At 38.1% G+C, this 14,703-nt stretch overlaps 1 protein-coding gene across 2 annotated transcripts in view; it reads right to left on the bottom strand.

Moving 5' to 3' along the window:
• WWP2 (WW domain containing E3 ubiquitin protein ligase 2) overlaps positions 1–14,703 on the bottom strand; it is a 167,946-nt gene that overhangs the window by 151,826 nt on the left and 1,417 nt on the right. The window lies entirely within an intron of this gene.

The following is a 14,703-nucleotide window of genomic DNA, read 5'->3' as shown; positions in this document are numbered from 1 at the left end:
AGGAATCCCAAATACAACAGGGGAGACAAAAACAAAGATACTGGAGAAATTTGATACATCTTGCACCTATAGCTACAGCAATCATTAAACACAGACCAACTCTTAGTCAAATTGACATGAAGCCCTATCCCACAAGCCTATTTATCTCAGTTCCTGTTACCCAAATATGCCATGACCAGCTATCAACATAAGAACTACAGGGCATGCTAAGAGGCCAGAATCAAACAGTCTGAAGAAAGCAAGCATCAGAACCATATTCGGTTATGACACAGATTTTAGAATTATCAGATAGAGAATTTAACAACTATGATTAAGGCTCTAATGGAAAAAGTAGACAACATGCAAGAATAGATGGGTCATGTAAGGAAAGAAAGAGAAACTCTTAAGAATCAAAAGAAAATACTAAATATCAAAACACTGTAAGAAAGCCTCCAATGGGCTCATCAGCAGAGTGGACATGGCCAGAGAAAGAATCAGTAAGCTTGAAGATAGGTTAACAAAAAAACATCCCAAACTGAAATGCAAATAGAAAACAGAATGGGGAAAAAAAGAATGGAACATCCAAAAACAGTGGGACAAATTTCAAAAGATGTAACATTCCCTTCACTGGAATACCAGAAAGAGAATGAAAAAAGAATAGAGCAGAAGAAATCTTTGAATTAAAAAATGTCCAAGAATTTTCTAAAATTAATGATATAAACCAAAACACAGATCGAGGACACAGAGAACACCAAACAGAATAAACACACACACACACAAAATACGCACACAAAATACACACACACACACACACATATACACTTAAGCATATCATATTCAAGCAGCAGAAAACCAAAGACAAAGAGAAAATCTTACAAGAAGCCAGAGCTATTTTACAACTTTAAAACACAAGTTAGAATATGAATGGCAGCAAGTTAATTATGCCAAGGTGGAAAGACAGAGCCTAGATCCTGGATGAGCCAATCAATGCCTACTTCCAAACTTCTCAGTGTATGAGAAAAATCAATCCCTATTCGATGGAGACACTTAATGAAGTCACCTGTAGCTTACAGCTGAATTTCCTTCTAACTTATACAATTGTCTTTCTGTAAAACAGCTCAAGGCTTCTCTAAATCTTCTCTCATTCCTTCTCTATCTTTCCAAATCTAAATTCCCCTACAGCTCTCAAACACTGTAAAATCCAGTCATCCCAAACTGCTCATTGCTCTGTGAATTCTCTCCAGGGTGTCCATCACAGGTCTTTATCAATGGTTCCTCTTCCATTAGTGACGTCCTTTGCCATCCTTATTTTTCCTCATCAAAAGTTTACCCATGTTGGTATAGATATTTTCCATGACTCATCAGTTCCACTCCTCGGAGTATTCCCAAGAGAAATACACATATATGTTCACCAAAAGATGGGCACAAGATTGTCTGTAGCAGTATCACTCAAAATAACCTCAAACTGGAAACAACACAAATGACCATCAACAGCAGAGTGGATAATTAAAGAATGATTACAGCAATGATAATGAACAAACTACGACTACAGCAATCTGCAACAATTATAGATGGGTCTCACAAACATAAAGTTGAACAAAGAATCCAGGCACAAAAGAAAAAACACCACATGACTTCATTTCTTTAAAGTTTGAAAACAGGCAAACTAATCTGCAGTGTCAGAGCACGGTAACTGAGGAAAGTAGTGACTGGAAGGAAACACAAGGAGAGCTTCTAAGATGCCAATAATGTTCTGTTTTCTGATCCGTGGGCTGCTTATATGCATATGCCCACTTTGTGATTTGATTTATGCACTTCTCTGTATGTATCACATAAATAAAATGTTTCAAACAAAAACAAAACAAAAAAGAAGCCAGGGGAAAAAATACATTTCACCTATAGAGGAACAAAGATATAAATTACAGCAGACTTGCTGTCAGAAAGCATGCAAGCAAAAAAGGAATGCAAAAAGAAATATTTCAAGTGTTGGGAAAAAAAACCCAGCTTAGAATCCTATATACAGCAAAATTATCTTCAAAAGTGACGGAGAAATAGACTTCCTCAGACAAACAAAAACTGAAGGAATTCATTGCCAGCAGTCCTTCAGTACAAAAAATGTAAAAAGAAAATCTTCAGGGTGAAGCAAAATGATAAGGTCAGAAACTCAGATATTACATATAGAAAGGAAGACCTTCAGAGACAGAATAAATGAAGCTCCACCCATCAGCTTTCTAATATAATAGAAAATTGATACATAGGGAAAAAAAAAATCCCTGCCTCCATGAAACCTACATATCATGGGTGAGGAGGAGGCGATGTGAAACAGAAGATAAAATAAACAAGAGAACTATAGAATTGGCAGGAGCTATGGAGGAAAATAAAGCAGTGAAAGAAGACAGGAAGTTAGGGTTGAAGGTGAAATTTTAAAAGGACACTATATATTAATAAAAGGGACAATTCACCCAGAAGAAATAACAATCATAAATGTTTATGCACCCAATCAAGGAGCTCCAAAGTACATGAGACAAACATTGGCTAAGCTGAATAGAGCAATAGACACATCAACAATAATAGTGGGAGGCTTCGATATACCACCCTCTTATATACATAGAACAACTAGACAGAGGACCAACAAGGAAATTGAGAACCTAAACAATATGATAAATGAATTAGACTTAAAACACATAGATCGTTACATCCCAAAGTACCAGGATCTACATTTTTCTCTAGTGCCCATGGAACATTTTCCAGGATAGATGATATGCTGGGGCACAAAACAAGTCTTAATAAATTCAGAAAGACTGAAATTATTCAAAGCATATACTCTGACCATAATGGAATGCAACTAGAAATCAATAACCACCAAAGAACCAGATCTTTCCAAATATATGGAAGTTAAACAACACATTTCTAAACAACCAGTGGGTCAAATAAGAAATTGCAAGAGGAATAGGTAAATACCTAGAAAAGAATGAAAATAAGAACAACATATCAAAACCTATGGGATGCAGCAAAGGTGGTGTTGAGAGGGAAATTTACAGCTGTAAATGCATATATCAAAAAGCAAGAAAGAGCTAAAACCAAAAACCTAACTGAACAGCTGAAGAGGCTAGAGAATGATCACAAACTAACCCTAAAGCAAGTAGAAGAAAAGAAATAACAAATATTAAAACTGAATTAAAAGAGCTTGAGAACAAAAAAAACAATAGACAGAATAAATAAAACCAAAAGTTGGTGCTTTGAGAAGACCAACAAGATTGACAGACCCTTAGCTAGACTGACAAAATCAAAAAGAGAGAAGACCCAAATAAACAGAATCAGAAACTAGAGCAGGATAATTACTATGGATCCTGAAGAAATAAAAAAAAAAAAAAAAACTCATAAGAGGATATTATGAACAATTGTATGCCAACAAGCTAGACAATTTAGAGGAAATGGGCAATTTCCCAGAAACACATGAACCACCTAGACTGACACAATAAACAGAAGACCTTGACAAACCAATCACAAGCAAAGAGATCCAATCAGTCATCCAGGGCCAGATGGCATCATAGGGAATTTTACCAAACTTTCCAAAAAGAATTGACACAATTCCTGTTCAAACTCTTTCAAAAAACTGAAGAAAAAGGAAACTACCTAACTCATTTTATGAAGCTAATATCACTCTGATACCAAAACCAGATAAAGATACTACAAAAAAGGAAAACTATAGGCCAATATCCCTAATGAAATAGATGTAAAAATCCTAAACAAAATACTTGTAAATTGAATCCAAAGGCACATTAAAAGAATTATACACCATGACCAAGTGGGGTTCATTCCTGGCATGCAAGGGTCATTCAACACAAGAAAATCAATTAATGTAATACAACACGTTAACAAATCAAAAGAAAAAAATCAAATTATCATCTTGAAAGACACTGAAAAAGTATCTTACAAAATTCAACATCCCTTTTTGATAAAAACACTTGAAAAGTCATGAATTGAAGGAGACTTTCTCAGTATGATAAAGAGCAAATATGAAAAACCCACAGCCAGCATAGTACTCAATGGTGAGAGGCTGAAAGCCTTCCCCAAAGATCGGAAATGGGACAAGGATGCCCACCGTCACCTCTATTATTCAACATTGTGCTATAAGTTCTAGCCAGAGCAGTTAGCCAAGATAAAGAAATAAAAGGTATCCAAATTAGAAAGGAAGAAGTAAAACTGTCATTATTTGCAGTGATATGGTCTTAAATTTGGAAAATCCTGAGAAATCGATGACAAAGCTACTTGAGCTAATAAACAAATTCAGCAGATTGGCAGGATACAAGATTAATGAACATAAGTCACTAATGTTCCCATACACTAGCAATGACTTAACTGAAGAGGCAATCAAAAAAAAAAAAAAAAAAAAAAAATTTCCATTCACAAGAGCATCTAAAAAAATCAAGTACCCAGAAATAAATTTAACCAAGGCTGTAAAAGACCTCTACACAGAAAATTACATAACTTTACTAAAAGAAATTTTTAAAGGACCTAATTAGGTGGAAAGATATTCCATGATCACGGATAAGAAGGCTAAATGTCATTAAGATGTCAATTCAACCCAAACTGATCTACAGATTCAACACAATTCCAATCAAAATTCCAACAACCTACTCTGCAGACTTGGAAAAGCCAGTTATCAAATTTATTTGAAAGAGAAAGGGGCCTCAAATTGCCAACAACATTCTAGAAAAGAACAAAGTGGGAGGACTTAAACTTCCAGACTTTGAAGCCTACTATAAAGCCACACTGCTCAAAACAGCATGGTATTGGCATAAATATAGACATATTGACCAACGGAATCGAATTGAGAATTCGGAAACAGACCCCCAGATCTACAGTCAACTGATTTTTTTATAAGGCCCCCAAATACAGTGAACTGGGACAGAACAGTCTCTTCAACAAATGGGGCTGGGAGACCTGGTTATCCCTAACCAAAAGAATGAAAGAGGCCCCCTACCTCAAACCCTATACAAAAATTAATTCAGATTGTGGTGATGAATGCACAACTATGTGATGATACTGTGAACAACTGATTGTACACTTTGGATGATTGTATGGTATGTTTGTATATCTCAATAAAATTGCATTTAAAAAAATAACTGAAAGTGGATCAAAGACCTCAATATGAGAGACAGCATAATAAAACTCTTAGAAGTTAAAATAGGGAAACATCAGGATCTAGCAATAGGCTTCTTAGACCTTACAACCAAAATACAAGCAACAAAAGAAAAAATAGATAAATGGAAACGCCTCAAAATCAAAAGCTTCTGTGCCTCAAAAGACTGTCAAAAAGATGAAGAGGCAGCCAACTCAACGGGAGAAAATATTTGGAAACCATATATCTGATAATAGACTGATATCTGCATATATAAAGAAATCCTACAACTCAAAAACAATAGTACAAACAGCCCAATTATAAAATGGGCAAAAGATATGAAAAGGCGTTTTTCTGAAAAGGAAATACAAATGGCTAAAAAACACATGAAAAAATGTTCATCTTCACTAGCTATTAGGGAAATGCAAATCATACCAATAAGAGATTCACACCAATAAGAACGGCTGCCATTAAACAAACAGGAAACAATAAAAGTTGGAGAGGATGTGGAGAAATTGGAACTCTTATCCATTGCTGGTGGGAGTGTATAATGGTACAGCTGCTGTGGAAGACAGTTTGGCAGTTTCTCAGAAAACTAGATATCGCATTGGCAATTCCACTTCTCAGTATACACCCAGAAGATCTGAAAGGAGTGACATGAAAAGACATTTGTACACTGATGTTCATAGCGGCATTGTTCACAATTGCCAAGAGATGCAAACAATCCAAGTGTCCTTCAACAGACGAGTGGATAAACAAAATGTGGTATATACATATGATGGAATACTATGCAGCAGTAAGTAGGAACAAGATCCTGAATCATATGGCAACATGGATGAACCCTGAAGATATAATGCTGAGTGAATTAAGTCAGACACAAAAGGAGAGATAACTGTATGTTACCACTACTATGAACTTCCTGAACAATGTAAAATCAATATCTTATAATGTAGAATACTGAGGACCTAGTGACAGAAAGAAGCTAGTGGAGGGGGAATGATAATCTAATATGTTCAGATATGTTAACAAGGGTGAATTCAAAGGTATGGGAATGGATAGGGGTGATGATTGTTTGTTAATGGGATTATAAGTATCAGAGTTGTATTGAAGGTGAATAGGATTGAAGGAAGTTGTTTAAAGGCATGTATTCCTCAGATCAGCATTACAAATATAGACAGGTGCTTGCATGATATACTTCTAAGGTATGATACTAGTACAGAGAGTTGACAATAAAATGGTATATGGGAAGAATCTACCTATTGCATACAAGGGACTATAATTAATAGGGATACCTTATTAGCACCACACAAATACTAGGGACAAATAATAAAGGGCTCTAAAGAGGTATGGGGTGTTTTGGGTCCTAAGAATTGTTTAAAATGAAGAATGATGAGGACTGTACAACTACGTGATGATAATATGAGATATGGATGGATTATTGTGGAAATAACATATGCTGTGTGAACTTAGAAAACCCCTACTTTGAAGTCAAGCCCTCAATCTTGAGGCTTGCTCTTGTGAAACTTAGGTTGTAATTATGGCAACTCCTATAATTATGCCTAGGAGTCACCTCCAGAGAACCTCTTTTGTTGCTCATATGTGGATTTTCTCTCTCTAAACCCAACTCTGCAAATGAATCAATCATCCACTCCCATACATGGGACAGGTGAATGAGTCTCCCTGGCGAAGTGGGACACAGATTGTGGGAATGAGCTGTACCCTGGCATTGAGGTGTTGAGAATGCCTTTTTGACTAAAAGGGAGAAAAGAAAGGGAACAAAATAAGGTTTCAGTGGCTAAGAGAATTCATATAGAGTCAAGAGGCTGTCATGGAAGTTACTCCTAAGCAAGCTTCAGCTAGATAGGCCAAATGGCCACAGTATGATAAGCCCAAGTCAACAGTAGTCCCGAAAACCCTAAAGAATACCCGGATCCCTATCCAAGACTCTATAAAAGTTTCACTCACTAAGCTTATTCTTCAGAAACTTAAATCCTTCAGAGTGCTCCTGTGGCAGATAAGTCCCCAAACCCAGAGGCAAGAACATCAACTCGATGTGTCCCCTTTGTGCATAAAGTTGACACCGTTTTCAACATGAACAGGTTAGGGTGGTCACTGCCTAGACATCCCTGAAGATCAGGAAAGTGATTAAACTAGAGGTAGGGGTAGCAACAGACAAGATGGACTTTAGCTAACAATTATGAATACCGAATCTTTATATAATTTTCTTTTTCTTAGTTGCTAGGGTACTAGAATATCTAGAAGGAAAGAATTGAAATGGAGGACCTGTAACCCAAAGCATACTTTGAAATTTGTTCTATGGCTACTTGTTAAATTATAATTTGAAAGCTATAACTTTCTGTACACGTTATATTTCACAACAAGGAAATAACTGAAACTAGGGTACTGTAACTCATAACAACTTTGGAAATTTCCTATATATCTGCTTGTTAAATCATACTTTCAAAGATATTATCTTTTTATATATATGTTATATTTCATAATAAGGAAATAACTGAAACTATGGAAGTGTAACTTATAATATTCTTTGAAATTTGCTCTCTCCTTGCTAAATTGCACTTGGAAAGTTATCACTTCTATGTATATGTTATATTCACAATAAAAAATGATTTAAAGAAAAAAAAAGGAATGAAGTCCTGATGCATGCAACAACATGGATAAACCTGGAGGACATTACACTGAATGAAACAAGCCAGACACTAAAAGGACAAATATTGTATGATCTCACTTATATGTACAAATTATAATAAGCAAACTCATAGTTAGAATCTAGAATATAGATTACCAGGGGACAGACTGGGGGTAGCGTATGGGGACCTGATGCTTAATTTGTATAGAATTTCTATTTGGGTTGATTGTAAAAGTTTGGAAATAGATGTTGGTGATGGTAACACATTATTGTGAGTATATTTAACAGTGCTGAATTATGTATGTGAATGTTATTGAAAAGGGAAATTTTGAGTCATGTATTTTACTAGAATGAAAGTTAGAAGATAAAACAGGACTGAAGAACACAGTGAACCCTGCTGTGGATGATGGACTGGGGTTAATTGTACAAGTATAAGAATGTTCTTTCATGAACTATAACTAATGTATGATACTAATACAAGATGTTAATAATAGGGTGGTATACGGGAAAAAATACACCTAATGTAAAGTATGCACTATAGTTACACTATACTATAGTCAAGAGGAAAAACAAAAGCTTGGCCAAGTGGCCCTTCTGCTGTTTAAATTTGGTTAAAGCATGACTGTGCTAAATACCCAGTGACCCAACCAAAAAGAAGGACTGCAGTCTAAACTCGAAATACCAGAGACTGAAATCTTCAGCCTTGCTAAGGGAAAACCTTGATCTTTGAAACATTACTGCGTTGTTTTGTACAGAGCATTCTCTATACTAGTTTATTGTGGTTATAAAACAATTAGCAAGAAAAAAAAAAGCATCCTGTCTACATTCAATTAGTGTACTGAGTTGAATTGTGAACCCCCCCCCAAAAAAAGATCTGCCCAAATCCTAATCCCTGAACCTGTGAATGTGACCTTATTTGGAAAAAGAGTTTTTGGCCTTTGCAAATGCAATTAAGTCAAGGATCTCGAGATGAGATCATCCGGGATATAGGGTGGGCCCTAAATCCAATGACCAGTGTCCTTCTAAGAGTCAGAAGGGGAGAAGACACTACATGGAGGAGAAGGTCACAGGAAGAAGGCAGAGTTGGAGACATGCAGCCCCAAGCCAAGGAACACCTGGAGCCATCAGAAGCTGGAGGAAGCAAGGTAGGATTCTCCCCTAGAGCATTTGGAAGGAACACAGCCCTGCCAACACCTGGACTTCAGACTTCTAGCCTCCAGAACTGTGAGAAAATAAATAAATAAATTTCTGTGGGTTGCAACTGACATCAGCCTGAAGCTGAAGCCCTCTGCATGTCAGCAACACATCCTTGGGTACCCATCCCCAGAGGGCTCCCAGGTCCACCTGGACCCATGTCCCTCTCTTAAGAAATAACCCCTGCAGGCACAGGGCATGGTCTTGCTGCAATTGTTGTTTGTTTCTTATTTGTGAACCAGATACAAAACAGAATTCTAAACATATCATGTTTCATGTCTATTTAAAGAAAACACATATTTTCAAGCTCTATTTTAAAATAATTTGGTGATGCCACTGTTAACCGACAATGGCTGATTAACTTTTGAGAGCTTGAGAATAAAGTGTCTATTTTAATGAAAAGCGACAGGATGAGGCAATGAGGGCTACATCTGACGAAGAATGGGCAGCCTGTCTCAGGTAGAGTGGAGGTCTTCCCGTGAAGGCTGCACCGCACTTCCTCCTCCTTCTCACCTCTTCTTCCTTTCCCACTCTGCTGGGTCCATCCTCCTCCCCAATGTCCTCCTTTTCTCTACTGTGCCGTAGGCATGCCCCAGGACCTGTATGGATATCACAACCAAAGGAGAACTGCCCTCCCACTCAGAGGTCAGACTGCGACATAACCTGAGCTACCAGCTCCCACGACTCCCAGCACTGCCCTGGAGGCAACAAATACTGGCCTTACATCTTTATTTTTTAAAAAGAAACACTTTAAAAAAAAAAAAAAAAACCAGCTTTCCCAGACTATACTCCACTGGCTGTAAAAAGAGAAGAAACTATAGCAAGGGTCATAATTCCCAAGTCCTTCTCATCAGGGCAATCATTTCAAGGGCCCACCTCCTTGTTCAGAGTTTCCAGACACATCCAGAAAGGTGACAGAGATAATCAGTCCTTTTTAGTTGAGAAACTTAAAATACCTGACGTGATAAAAGCGGGGAGAATTTTTTTTCTTTTTAACATATTCAGCTGGAAACAATAGGGTGAGTTGAATAACAAGTGGTGCCATGGCAGCCGGGAGATGAAAGATAGTGGCTGCCTGCCGACACCTGCACCGAAATCCTGACTTGACCTCCCCAGGACACAGAGGGTGCCTTCAAAACAGGACAGGTGGATTCTTTTTTTAATTAATATTGAGACATATTTCATATACTATAAAATTCACTCTTTTAATATGTACAATTCAGTGTTTTTTAGTATTTTCACAAAGTGGTATTACCATCACCGCTATCAAATTCCAGAACATTTTCATCAACCCCAAAAGAAACCTCATGTCCATTAGCAATCATTCCCCGTTCTCCCCTTTCCCCATCCCCTGGCAACCACTAATCTACTTTCTGTCTCTATGGCTTTACCTATTCTGGAAACATCATATAAATGGTATCATACATTATGTGACCTTTTATGTCTGGTTTCTTTCATTTAGCATAATGTTTTCAAGTTTCCTCCATCTTGTTGCATGAATCACTGCTGCAGATACAATTAAGTTAAGGATCACTTCCTTTTGATGGCTTAATAATATTCCATTGCATGGCTATACCACATTTGGTTTATCCATTTATCAGCTGAAGGCCATTTGGGTTGTTTGGATGGATTTATTCTTGAAGTCAGGGGGCAGTAAAGGTTGGTCCAGGGTACTTTCAGCAGGAAGGCATCCAGCTGCTCTGACTGTGCCCCTTCCCGGCCCCTTTTATTCACCCTGTCGAGGACTGAGCCAGGGCCTGTCATTCAACAGATGCTCACAGACCTTACTCTGTGCCAGGCCCTGGGAATACAAAGGTGACTGTCACAGGGCACCTGCCCTCAGGGGGCTCAGATATCTTGCCTGGGAGGATCCCTTTAAAAACATCCTTGAAGAGCTTTTGACGAGACTTAAATCAGATGTGTATATACAGCAACCATACATCAGATTTAGCAAGTGACAGCTCTTGATACATCTAAAGCACTGGAATATTCTTACCACTCCAACTTCAGCAAGAACTTTTCAGATCATGTAACCACAGGTCAGTCTTTTGGAGGCGAAAAGATCTGACCACTTGCTAGCGCTTGCGTAATGTTGGGGAAGTTACTTATCCTCTATAAATCTCAGTTTCCTCATCTATAAATGAACCTAAAAATAGTACCTACCACATAAGATTACTGTAGCGATTAAATGAAATGATTTCAGGTAAAGCAGCTGGCACATAGTTAAGTGCTCTTCAAATATTAACTACAAGCTAAAGTAGTTCTTCTTAATGCTGAAATTACAGGCTCTGGGATTGCAGAAACCTCAATTCTGGAAATTCTTGACCCACCTTGAGTCAAAAAACTAGTGAACACTGATCTCGAGATGAAAAGACTTGTGTAGATGAGCCAGGCACTACTCAAGAGCACCGATATTTTATTTAGACATAACCAGCTGTAAAAGAGGTAGGGCTTCTTTTCTAACCATAGATCAACCCTGCATCCACCCCCTACAAAGATGTGCAAAGGAACGGTCTGTTCAAAGGAGTCCTTTCCTTCACACACTGATGCTTTTCCAGTTCTTTCCAACATGAGTGCTTCTTTGCTGGCTTCTTTCCTCTGTTCAGCATTGAGTTACCATCCATTCTCCAAAGGCCCATATTGAAAAACAATCAAACAGGGCTGAACATAGCCAAATGACATTCGTACAAAGGCCAACCACATAAAGAGAGAATGACTGAAGGAGGCAGGGAGAGAGGTTATATCACTGGAAGCACAGTGGAATTAGGCTAATAAAAGAGCCTGGAAAACATAACTCACGACAAAACAGGAAGCAAAAGGCATGTGTGACACAGAGGAAGAGGGCTTGCCCTAGATCAAATCAAAACTGCCCAGTCTCAGTATTTGGTATTTCCCTATGAGTAGTTAACACTTGACTTAAATCACTGGATATTTGTTTGCAAGCTGGGGAAGAGGTGGGGAGCAGAGGGGAGCTGCAACCTTCCAAAAAAGACTCCAGTTAGTTCTTTTCTAGGGGAAACAAGATCTTCCCTTTTCTTCTCACCTCTCAGTAATTCAAGTCTATGAGTCCAAGGTGAGCCTATGAGTTCACAGTCCCCCAAAAGCAGCTCACTGACTGATTCCAATGGGAGTTGATATTCATACTCCTACTTTCACAGTATCGTATAGATGGAAGCACTGGATTTTGATTCAGAAGACCAAGATTCAAATCCCAGCTCCTTCATTTCTTAGCCACATGACCTCACTCAGGTCCCTTCACCTCGGTGAGTTTCCATTTGTTTTAAATCTATTAGATGGTGGGATGCCTGACAAACAATATGCACTCAATACATGTTTGTAAAAACCAACAATTTAAAGTTCTAAAAGCCCATTACCCATCCTTCCTGGCTGCCTCTTACTCATCCTTCCTGGAGGTCTCTAAATTGGTTACCAACCCAGAAAGCCAGACTAATTCCAGAAATTGGCACTAAAATTGATTTTAGTGGTACAACAAAGATGCACACTTGGAAGAGTAATCTCTTCAAGAAAAAAAAACCCATTAGCTTGTGGTTTTCAAAAGGGACTCTAAATAAAAAGTGAAAAGGAGAAGAAAAGTTCCCAGAGACATATTACAACACTTTGATGTATTTACAACACTTATTAGTATAATAGTATAAACTGAGATTTCATTTCAAAATTTAACCTCTAGCAAGAAGCACTCCTCTTGGAAATGTATCTACACTACTCCCTTGGTGATCTCTCCCAGTCTCATAACTTTAAATAGTACCTATACACTAACAGCTCCCACATGTGTATCTCCAGCCCAGGCCTGTCTTCAGACTTCCATACCTAATTGCCCACAACATCTTCACCTTGACTTCTAATGGGCATCATACCATCAACACGAACAAAACTGACCCAACCCTGCTCCTCCTTCAGTCTTACCCATCTCAGTTAATGACAACCCCATTCTTCCAGTTGTTCACGCCAAAGACCTTGGCATCATCCTTGATTCCTCTCTTTCTCTCACACCCCACATCCAACTCAATTCAACAAATCCTGTTGGCTATACCTCAAAATATATCCAGAATCCATCTGCTTCTCTTCACCTCCAGCATACCACCCTGGTCCATCTTTCATCTGGATGGTAGCTATAACCTCCTAACTGGTCTCCTGCCCCTACCCTTAGTCTCCTTTACACTTTCTCCACAATGCAACCAAAGTCAGTTAAAAGTAGACTGGATCGCATCAAAACCCTCCAATGACCCCCAACTCGCTCTGAGTGAAAACCAACATCCTTCCAATGGTCTGCAAGACCCTACACCACCAGCCCATCTCTCCTCCATCCCCCACTGGCTCTCCGAGCTCAGCTCCTACCATTCGCTCTAACCTTCGCTCATTCACCTCTAGCCACAGTGACCTCCCGGCTGGTCTAGAAACATGCCAGGGGCATTCCTTCTTTAGGGTTTTCAAATTTCCCACCTGGACTTCTCCCTGCCTGGACCACTATGCCCCAGTTCAGCCATGTGGTTCCCTCTCTCACCATCATCAGATCTTTACTCAACTGTCATCTTCTCAGGGAGATTTTTCTAAGTATCCTATTTAAAACTGCAACTCCACTGACCACTTCACATCCCTCTTGCCTGTTTTATCACAATAGCATATGCATTTTACTTATCCATTTTCCTTATTTTGCCTTTCCTCATTAAAATTTAAGATCTGCAAGGGAAGGGATGTTTGCCTTTCTTATGTACTGCTGTATTCCCCATGTCTAAAACAACTGTCTGAGAGAAATATAATAGGAGCCACAAATGGGAGCCACATATGTTAACTTTTTAGTTTTCCAGGAGCCACATTTTAAAAAATAAAAAGAAACAGGTGGAGTAAATTATAATAATAAATTATATTAAAACATAATAAATAATTTTAATAAAAGTATTTAAATATTACCATTAATAGCATTTATTTGCACTGTACTATTTTTATTATCATTGTAGTAATATAAAAATATCAATGCTATTTTCCTGGTTTTTCATACTAGGTCTTCAAAATCCAGTGTATATTTTATACTTACAGCACATCTCAAGGGCTCTATAGTCACATTTGGCTAGTGGCCTCTGTACTAGACAGTGCAACTCTACAAGTGCCCCGCGTAGAGCAGCCACTTATAAATATTCAATGAATAAAAGAATATTTTTCCAGGAAGAAGAGGCAGCTATGACATAAGGTTTTCTATTCATTCCACAGTCCCAATTTTTGCTGTGACCTATTCTATTAATACTTTTTCCTTAAAATGCCATATTTTTTTAAACTTGAAAAAAGTATTTAAAAATAAAACTTTAAATCATTTCCATAAATGAAGAAGAACAGGTCTAGGGATAAAAGGCCTGGGCTTCTATCCCTACTCGGTCATTTTCTAACTCTGGGACTTAAATCAAGGACCTTTCGATGCCTGTTTCTTCATCTGTAAAATGGGGACAGCATCAAACTTCACAGAATCATGGTGAACATTATATGGGATATTTATATAAGTTCTTTGTAGATGGGAAAGCAGTCATTAAGTGGTAGAGAGTGAGAAGCCAACCCAAGCCCTTCTCCCATGTCTAGGGTTTCATTTCCATATGGACTAATAACACATAAAATGACAAGCTCGTCTGAAGGAGAAAGAGCTAAGATAGAAGACCTGAGTTCAAATCCTGTATCTGCCACTTTCAGCTAAGCGGCCTTTAGAAACTCATTTATTCACCAAATATTTACCAAGTGCCCACAATGTGCCAGG

The sequence above is a fragment of the Choloepus didactylus genome, chromosome 22 (genome assembly GCF_015220235.1).
Source record: "Choloepus didactylus isolate mChoDid1 chromosome 22, mChoDid1.pri, whole genome shotgun sequence".
Lineage (NCBI taxonomy): Eukaryota > Metazoa > Chordata > Mammalia > Pilosa > Megalonychidae > Choloepus > Choloepus didactylus.
This window is presented reverse-complemented; position numbering and strand designations above follow the sequence as displayed.